The 10,246-nt window shown below is 38.6% G+C and overlaps 1 pseudogene; it reads right to left on the minus strand.

Annotated features, from left to right (window-relative positions):
- Positions 1-1,169: 1,169 nt before the first annotated feature.
- LOC101422464 (acyl-coenzyme A diphosphatase NUDT19-like) lies at positions 1,170-1,852 on the minus strand (annotated as a pseudogene).
- Between the last annotated feature and the right edge of the window lie 8,394 nt (positions 1,853-10,246).

Below are 10,246 nucleotides of genomic sequence, written 5' to 3' on the forward strand. Positions count from 1 at the left end.
TCCCTGGGGGCGGCATTCCTCCTTTTGGAACTAAGACCTGTAGACCAGCAGAGATTAAGGTTGCAGGGACACAAAACAAATATTTTCCTGGTGGATCACTAGGGGTAACAGTGAGTGGAGCCACTCCCATTTCCACCCCTTGATTCCTGGACCCATGAATCCTGGTTATGGAAGACACAGCACCATAGAATGGACACTGATTTAGAGCATACACAGCCTCCTCGAAACCATTGCCCCAGCCCTGCAAGGTATTGCCACCTGGCTGGTGCTGTAAATGAGTCTTTTTTTTAAATCATTATTACTCTTTATTATATAAGAAAACTAAAACATTTCATGAAAAATGAAATCCATGTACTATATACAATATAGTCAAAAGATCTTGAACTAGAAGACGTCTTACCCATCATTTCCCACCTTTAATCAACAAACAATATTCCTTTCTAAGAGAGATGAAATTACCCATATTATATTAGACATACTGAAAATAAACACCATTAAGCACCATTAAATGATGACTAGCTCTCCATCTCTCTAACCTCTTTGCATTTTTAATTAGCACTCCAAAGTAAACATAATTATAGCTTTTGTTAAATTGATAAGTAGCTTCATATTTCTTTAAAATATTAACTAAAATATTTTTCAATCTGGGGAATAGATAATGCCATTTGGTTTTAAAATTGTATTTTAATCATCAAAGCTAAAGATAAAGCAAGAAAATGACATGAGCGCTTGAAGATTGTCTCAAGTTTATTTTTACCACCTAATCATGACACTCTTAAATCAACTCTGGCAGAAAGTCTAAGGAATTCATACATCAACCTGCTAAGCACATCAGGAAAGTGTTAATATGCTGGATTGTTAGAAAAACAAAGACAGTAGGACATCTTATTAGAACTTTTGAGGTAATAAAGCAATACATTATAGAAGTGGGAAGATGTGAACTTTTTTTCTCATGTTGGTATCAAGAACATTAATACTTTATATTGGTGGCATACTGTAAGGTTTAAGGAATAGAATAAGCAAAAGAGCTCAATAATGCACTGGAAATAAGAAATACTGTGCTATATTTTTCACAGGCATGAAATTCCTTCAGTTTCATACAAGTCTGATTAACCCTCCTTATTCATCAGGACTACTTCAAATAGGCCAGCTTGCAAATAAGCAACGCTCTACCAATGGCTCTTACCTATGACATATGACTTAGGATAGACCCATTTAGTCTTCAAACAGTCACTTAAAGACTATAACGATGGCCATCATGCATCACTAGGTGGTAAAATTTCTTGTCTTCTTTCATGATTTCTTCAGTCTTTTATTCAGTGAATAAAAGTTTTTCTAATCTTCCAAGTCCAGCTCATCACCTGGTGGAAGCTGGAGTACCCCATCAGCAGTTAATAATGCAATTGGCAGCCATCTTTCCCTCTTCTATTGCATTATCGAAACAAAATTTGTTCAACTCAGAAAGAGAGGCAAAATTTTGAAGTCTTCTTATTTCATAAAACTGTGGGGTTTCCAACCAAATTTCTTTTGACATGAAATTTTCAGTTGACTCTGATGGAGATGACCACTGCCCGTCCACCACCTTTGTCAAGTCCTGGAAGGCAGACAGCACCTTGAGCAGGCAGCACTGGAAGAAAGCCAGGTCAAAGTGGCTGCCGGGTCGCACAACAGGAGTGAGCCAGGCACTCTAGTCATGCAGCACCCAGATGTTGGGCATGCAACCCAGGTGCGTGAACAGGTGTAGGAAATGAGAAGGGTCACACTGACATGGTTGCCCAGGTGGCCGGGAGGCAGCTGGACTACTTGTTGGAACCCAGTTGGTGGGTCTCTGTGAGCTACAGGAGCAGCCCATAATTGAGTCTTCAAAAAGCCATTCCACTGTTCTATCAATCCAGCTGCTTCAGGATGATGGAACAAAGGTAATACAAGTGAATTCCAGGGCCATGTGCCCATTCCTGCATATCATCTGCTGTGAATTAGTATCCTTGATCAGAAGCAATGCTGTGTAGAATGTCATGGCAGTGGAAAACATTCACTATGTCCATGGATGGCAATTTCAGAAGAAGCATTGCATTCAGGGAAGGCAAACCCATATCCAGAGTATGTGTCTATTCCATTTGAAGCAAATTGCTGCCCATTCCTTGATGGAAGTGGCCTAATGTAATCAACTTGCTATCAGGTAGTAGGCTGATTACTTCAGGGAATGGTGCCATATCTGGGACTGAGTGTGGGTCTCTGCTGCTGGCAGATTGGGCATTCAGCAGTGTCTGTAAATAAGTCAGCTTTGGTGAGGGCAAGTCCATGTTACTGAGCCCATGCATAATCTCCATCCCTAACTCCATGGCCACTTTGTTCATGAGCCCATTGTGCTATGATAGGAATGCCTGGGGAAAGAGACTGAGCAGTAGCCACAGAGTGAGTCATCTTATCCACTTGATTATTAAAATCTTCCTCTGCTAATATTTGTGGGACACAAATATTTTCATGATTTTTGCCCACTCAGAACGGTCTATCCACATACCTCTTCCCCATACCTCTTTTTCACCAATTTCCCAATCATGTTCCTTCCAAGTTCCTGAAGGTCCAGCCAAACTGTTGGTAACAGCTCATGAATCAGTGTACAAATGCACCTCTGGCCATTTCTTCTTCCAAGCAAAATGAACAGGTGCACTGCTTGAAGTTCTGCCCATTGGAAGGATTGGCCCTCAACACTGTCTCTCAGGGACGTTCCCTGAAAGGGGCTGCAGTGCTGCAGCTGTCCACTTTTGGATGGTACCTGCATACTGTGTAGAACCATCTGTAAACCAGACTCAAGTTTTCTCTTTTTTCAGTCTTCTGACTGTAAGGAACTCTCCAAGGGCCAAAGCTGTGGGCTGGGAAAGAGATGGTAACATGGCAGGAGTTGTGGTCATGGGCATGAGCATATGGGCTACTTTCTCATGTAACATACTTGTGCCTCCAGCACCCACTTGAGCCCTATCTCATATTTACCACTTCCACTTTATTATGGAGTGCTGGTGTGCATGCCCAACTTTATGGCTTGGTGGGTTAGACATGAGCTATCATGAGATGCCAGCTCATGATAGACAACTCAGATCTCATGGTAACTTTTGTGGCCCATGGTTAAGCATTCACTCTCTACTAAGGTCCAGTAGCAGGCTGTGGCAGGTTGATATAATTTTTTAATTCCAAAAAGATATTATGTTTGTAAACAAGTCTGTTCCTCTGGGTGTAATACCCCTTTGACTGCATTAAATTCAGAGGTAGGTTTCACTTTTACTTTATTAAATCAAGATAAGGGCTTTGATTCAACCACATCATTAGGGCAACTCAGTTTGAGTCCCTACCCCCTTTGTGGGCTATGTAAATGTACAGTCTCTCAAGGAGAATACAGAAGGAGATATATGAGAAAAGAGAGACGGACATGGCAGAGGCGCCAGGAAGAGAGATGAGCCATTCTCCTAACAGTTTACAGCTGACCTTGTGAAGAGAACAGAGCAGCTGAGCCAGGAAAGAAACAAGCCCCAGGAAGAGAGACAAGCCCTATGCCAGCCTACAGCTGAGATAGGAAGGAGCTGGACCCACGGAGACCTAAGAGAAGGAGAAAGGCTGAACCTTCGCAGACATTGCTTGCCATCTTGCATCATCATAGCAACAGACTTTGAGTGAGGAAGTACCTTTTATGGTACTTGAGTTGGACTCTTTAGAACCCTGTAACTGTAAGCTTTTACCCCAAATAAAGCACAACGGGCTCATGAACAAAGTACCCAACAGATTTCAGGAACCTAAACCCCTTTGGCTGACTAAAACATGGGCCAAAAGCTATTTCTCAAAAAGTTATCTACAGAGAATGGCAGGACTTAACTCCAAAATCCTAAGGGTCTGTGCTGTGATTCTCCTATAGGGACCTGCCAAAGCTCCAGATGGCACCTCTATTTGCTACTGATGCTTCCAGCACAATTGGATCTGCTGGATCACATGGCCCAAGTGGCAGTGCAGCTTGCACAGCAGCCTGGACCTGTCAAAAATTTATGATTTAAATTAATTTTATAGAAGCAGAAAGTTTTAAAGTCAGTAACTTACTTTCCAGTCTTAAGAAACTAGGGAAAGAAATAACAAATTAAGTAGAAAAAAAAATAAAAGATAAAAAGAAATCTCTGAAATAGAAAATAGGTGAACAATAACAAAAGTCATTGAAACCATAATTTTTTTCTTTGAGAAGATGAATAAAATTGATTAATCACTAGTCAAACTGATCAGGAAAAAAATGATAAAACATACATCACCAATATCAGAATGTAAAAAGAAATATGAGTAGGTATCCTGCAGAGATTATTTAAATAAATTTATGCCAATTAGTTCAAGAACTTAGAAAAAACTGACAAACTCCATAAAAGATATAAACTACCAAATCACCCCCAAGAAATAAAACTTGAATAGTCTCATAAATATTAAAGAAATTGAATTTACAGTCTAAAAATTCTCCAACAATAAAATTCCAGTCCAAGATGGATTCAATGGTGAAGTCTACCAAACATATAAGAATGAAATAAACCAATTCTTCACAAAATCTCCCAAAAATAAAAGAGAAAAACTCCTTCCCATTTAACTCCATGGGAGGACCATTAATGAAATATCAAAACAAGAAGAACTCATTAAAAGAAAATAAAACTACAGGTCAAAATCCTTCATGAACACAAACATAAACATTCTTTACTAAATTTTATCAAAGTAAATCCAACAATATACTGAAATATTATTATGATCATACAGGGCTTATCCCAGAACTCAAGGTTAACAATAAAAAAACAATCAATGTAATTTGCTGTATTAACAGACTAAAAAAAAAAAACCATATGACTATCTCAATGGATGCAGAAAAAGTAGTTGACAAAATTCAGCATCCATTTTTTATTTCAAAAAAGCTTTCAGTAAAATAGGAGTTGAATGTATTAGTCAGCCAAAGGAGTGCTGATGCAAAATACCAGAAGCCTGTTGGGTAGGAGCTTACAGATACCAGGCCATAAAGCATAAGTTACTTCGCTCACCAAAATCTTATTTCCACGTGTTAGAGCAAGATGTCTGCCGATGTCTGCCAGGGATCAGGCTTCCTGGTTTGCTCTCTTCGCAGGTCTTGTTTCACTCCAGGCTCAAGGTTCCTCTCTTTCCAGGGCTTGGTTCTTTCTGGGCTCAGGATTCCTCTCTTCCCAGAGCTTTCTTTTCTTTCCTCTGTGTGCTTAATTTCCCAGACTCCAGCTTAAGTCTTCAGTATCAAACTTCAACATCAAAAATTGAATATTAAAAACACCCCAACTCTGTCCTTTGCCATGCCTTTTATGTATGAGTCCCCTCCCACCAAGGGGTGAGGACTCAACACCCTACAGATGTGGCCTAATCAAAGCCTTAATCATAATTTAATCACAGCCAGGTACAGGCCAGTTTACAAACATAATCCAACATATATTTTTGGAATTCAAAACTATTTAAAACTGCTACATTGAATGAAACTTCTTTAAACTGATAAAAGGCATTTACCAAAAAAATCTACAGTTACCCTCATAATTAATGATGAAAGACTGAATACTTTCCTCCTAAGATTGGGAACAAGGAAAGAAAGTTTGCCCTCACCATTTTTATAATCAGTGTTCTGAAGTGAAATACCACAAGAAGAATAAATAAAATAAATCCAAATTGTAAAGAGAAAGTAACTATTTATTTGGACAAGGCATGACCAACTCAAGATTCTTTTAAAAAAATATATGGTACTAATTAACGAGTTATCAAGTTTTCAGAATAAAAACAATATACCAAAATTAGTTATGCTTGTATATGCAACTATTAAAAATAAAAAAATTTAAGTATGATTAACTATCTCTATACCATCAAAATTATCAAATTTTCTGAAATAAATTTTTAAAAGATGTATAAGACATGCTTGTAGATTGAACAATGTGAAATATTACCAAAAGAAACTTAAAGACCTAATTAAATGGTGGGCTATATCATGCTCATAGATTGGAAAACTTGATCTTTTTAAGATGACATTTGTCCCAGTTTATAGATTTAATGTAAGCTCAATCAAAATTTACTAAGCCTATTTGTAAAAATTGACCTGCTGATTACTAATTTTTGTGAGGAAATGCAATTAAGTATTGTCTTAGTTTGCTAAAAGCTTCTGTGAGCAATATATGAGAAACAGGTTGGCTTTTATAAATCAGAATTTATTATGTCAAATGCTCACAGTTCTGAGGCTGTGAAAATGTCCGATTCAAGGCATCATCAGAGATGCTGTCTCATCAAAGTTTGGCTGCCGGTGATCCTGGACTCCTGCCACATGGCAAGACACAATGGTGGTTCTTCCAGTCTAGGTCTCTGCTTCCTCCTCCTAGCCAACTTCTTCCCTGAGCTCAGCTGTGATCAGGCATATGACTTGTCACTCCTCTCTCCTCTAAGCCTTGTCTCTTCTAGCCTTTTGGGGTTTCTCTGTCACTTTTTTCTGCTTTCAGTCCTCCATTTATGAAAGACTCCAACAAGAAGACCAAGACCTACCCTGGGTCATGCCTCACTAAAGCAACCAATCAAATGCACCCCCCCCCAAAAGAATTCAATCCAATCAAAGGTCCTACACCTACAGGAATGGAATAGCTGCAAGAATATTATCCTTTTGGGGGTCCACAAAAAGATTCACACTGTCACAATAACCAAAACTGTTTTGATAAAGAAGAACAAAGTTGTAGAGCTTATTGCCTAATTTCAAGACTTCCTAAAATGCTGCAGTGATTATTGGTACTGCCATAAATGTAGACATATTGGTCAATGAAACAGACTCGAGTGGGAATTGGCAGATATTTTTCTGCAAAGGAGCAGATGGTAACTATATTAGGCTTTGTAGACAAAGAGACCACATACACTGCTGTTTTAGCATAAAAGCAGCCATAAATAACATGTAAAGATGTTATAGAATTATCGTGGTTGTACAACACAAGCAGAGGACCAGATTTGGAAAGTAGGAAATGCTTTGTTGACCTCTGGACTAGAGAGTTCTAAAATAGACATATAAGAATATTGCTAATTTGTTTTTTATGAAGGAACCAATCTAATAGAGAAAAGGAAAACATTTTAAATATTATTCAAACAATAAAATATCCATATGAACCATGATGGTGCTTACCTCATACTGTACATTAAAAATAACTTGAAATAGATCACAGACTCAAATGTAAAAGCAAAAATTAAAATATTTCTAGAAGTAAACATAGGAGTGCCTAGTGTCCTTAGGTTAGCAAAAGATGTCATAAATAGAACACTAAAAACTTGAAATATAAAAGCAAGCATTGATGAGTTGGTCTTCATCAAAATTTATAAATTTTGTTCCTCAAAAGAATTAAGAAAATGAAAGACAGCTCACACACCAGGAGAAAATATTTGATAAGCATATATCCAACAATTGAATTGTATCCAAAATATATTTAAAAACTCATAATTCCATAAGAAAAAGACAACACAATTAAAAAGTGGGCAAACAAGATATACAAATGGCAAATAATTACATGAAAAGACACTCAACAATATTAATTGTGGTATGTTGAATTATGTACCCTCCAAAAAAAAAAGTTCTTAATCTTAATCCCATTCATTAGAGTGTGAACCACTGTAAATAGAAGTTTTTGAAGATAATATTTTTAAGTGAGATGGGGCCAAATGAATCAGCACAGAGGAACAAGAAATTGATTATTTTGAAAATTCTCAGCCATATCTAGATAGCATGCTCAGAGAAGCTTCTGAGCATTCTTTGCTCAGAAGGATCCCTGTCAGGATCCTCCATGAGCTTCCAGAAAGCAAGCTCCTAGAGCACTGGGTATCACAAGAGGGCTTAACTGAACAATGCTTTGTTAAAGAGGGGGTGGCTAAATGTGGATCCAGTCAGCCATTTTAAGAGACGTCAGGATTGGAAAAGCAATTATCCAGGAAGGATCTGTGAAAAATCCTTTTGTCTGATGGTTTGGACTGCATGCAAGGCCAGCAATTTTTCTGCAATATTCGTATATAGAGAACCCTTGCCCTCCTAGAATGAAAGGGACGGAGAAGGATGAATTAAAGGAAGAATGACTTCAAGGGTAGAAACATGGAAGCAGAGGCCTGGATTGAAAGGATCTTGGGCCAAGATATGGGGCACACCCATGTGTGTGGAAATGGCAACAATGCTCCTTTGTTTAGAGGGTCAGGTTAATGTCCCCATGTGAGAGAAAGTTTCACTGCCACCCCAAATCTCAGAGAGAGTAGGGTCTATATAGGTGTTTAGGGAGAGTTTGGTCACCATCCCAAACTTTGGATAGGTAGAGTCTACACCTCAGGTTTCAGGCACAGTGAGATCACTACTCATCAGTGTTCACAAAGGTGGGGCCTAGCCGTCACAATTGTGGGAAAGCATGAGTTTGCACAGCATATGAAAAGGGTGAGACTGCCACTCCAGCAGAACCAGAGAACAAAGCGTCAATTCACAGATAAATTTCAGACCTTGAAATCTGAAGGAATTTGCCCTCCTGGACTTTGGACTTGCTTGAGACTCATGACCTCTGTTTCCCTTCCATTTTCTCCCCTCTGGAATGGCAATGTCTATCCTATGCTTGACCCACCAATATACTATGGAAGCAGAAAATTTGTTTTCCAGGTTTTACAAGAGAAGACTGAGAGGAATATTTTGCTCAGGATGGATCACATCCATAACTGACTTTAATAAGACTTTGCACATAACATTACTAAAATGACTTAAGGCTTTTGGGATATTGTGATGAAATGAATTTATTTTGCACATGGGAAGAACATATCTTTTGGAGGTCCAGAGAAGCCTATGGTAGGTTGAATTATGTACCCCAGAAAAACAATTATGTTCCTAATCTTAATCCACTCCTGCAGGGGTAAACCCATTGTAAATAGGACATTTTGAAGATGTTATCTTTATTTGAGGTGTGACCAACTGAATCAGGATGGGTCTTAATCCTAATACTGGAGGCCTTATAAAGAGAAAAGCCATGGGGTGAGCAAGAAGCCAGAAGTCAGTGGGAACCTGTAAGAGAAAGGAAAAGACATTACCACAGAGCATGAGAACACTTTTGGGGGTAATAGAAAATGTATTACCTTGGTTGCGGTGATGGTTTCATGAGTGTACAAATATGTCATGTAATTCATTGTGGTGAGCAATCCCTAGACAGCCATCAGTGACCCCCAATTCATTGTATTCATGTCCTTTTATAATCCCCTCCCATTAAGTGTGGACTGCATTTGGTGAATCATTTATCATGAACAGAATGTGGTAGAAGTGATCGGATGTCACTTCAGAGATGAGGTTACAAAACCAACTGTGGCTTCAAGTCTTTTTTTCCTCGTAACGAAACACACTTTATTTAGTATGTTTGTTAAATATTTATTAGACTTAATTTATTCCAAACAAACACTCCCCTTCGCATTTCTCTCCATCTCCTGATAACTTCTAATCTACTTTCTCTATACATCTGCTATTCTACTCTTCTCTTATAAGGATATTATACAATATTTTTCCTTATGTGCCTCACTTATTTCACTGAGCATAATGTTTTCAGGGTTCTTCCATGTTATGTGTTTCTTATGGATGAATAATATTGCATTGTGTTTTAGGTAGCATATTTTGTTGATACATTTATTTGTTGGTGGATAATTGGGTTGTTTCCAGCTATTACCTAAAAGCATTTGTATACAAGTATCTGTTTGAGACCCTGTTTTCATCTTCTTGTATATACCTAGGAGTGGAATTACTGGATCATATGCAATTCTATTTTTAACTCTCTGAGGAACTGCTTTCCAAAGTGGCTGCACCACTTTAAATTCCCACCAACATGCACTAGAGCTCCAATTTCTGTGCATCCTTTCTGTGATCTCAGTCTTAGATCTCTCTCTCTCTCCCTCTCTCCCCCCCCCTCCACCCCCTTTCTCAAATCTTATTCTAGGGTAAGCAAGATGCCATGGAGAGGTTCATGTGATAAGGAGGAACTGGGGTCTCCAGTCAGCAGTCAGTAAAGATAAGAAGCTTATCTACTGCCATTCATGAGGGAATTTGAAAGTGGAATCACCCCTATCTGAGCATTGGGATGACTGTAGCTCTGGCCAACTCCTTGATTTCAGCCATGTGAGAGATCCTGAAACAGAGGACCCATCTGAGCCACTTCCAGATTCCTGATCCACAGTCACTCTGAAGCAATGACTGTTTGCT

Source organism: Dasypus novemcinctus, chromosome 1, assembly GCF_030445035.2.
Source record: "Dasypus novemcinctus isolate mDasNov1 chromosome 1, mDasNov1.1.hap2, whole genome shotgun sequence".
NCBI classification, from domain to species: domain Eukaryota; kingdom Metazoa; phylum Chordata; class Mammalia; order Cingulata; family Dasypodidae; genus Dasypus; species Dasypus novemcinctus.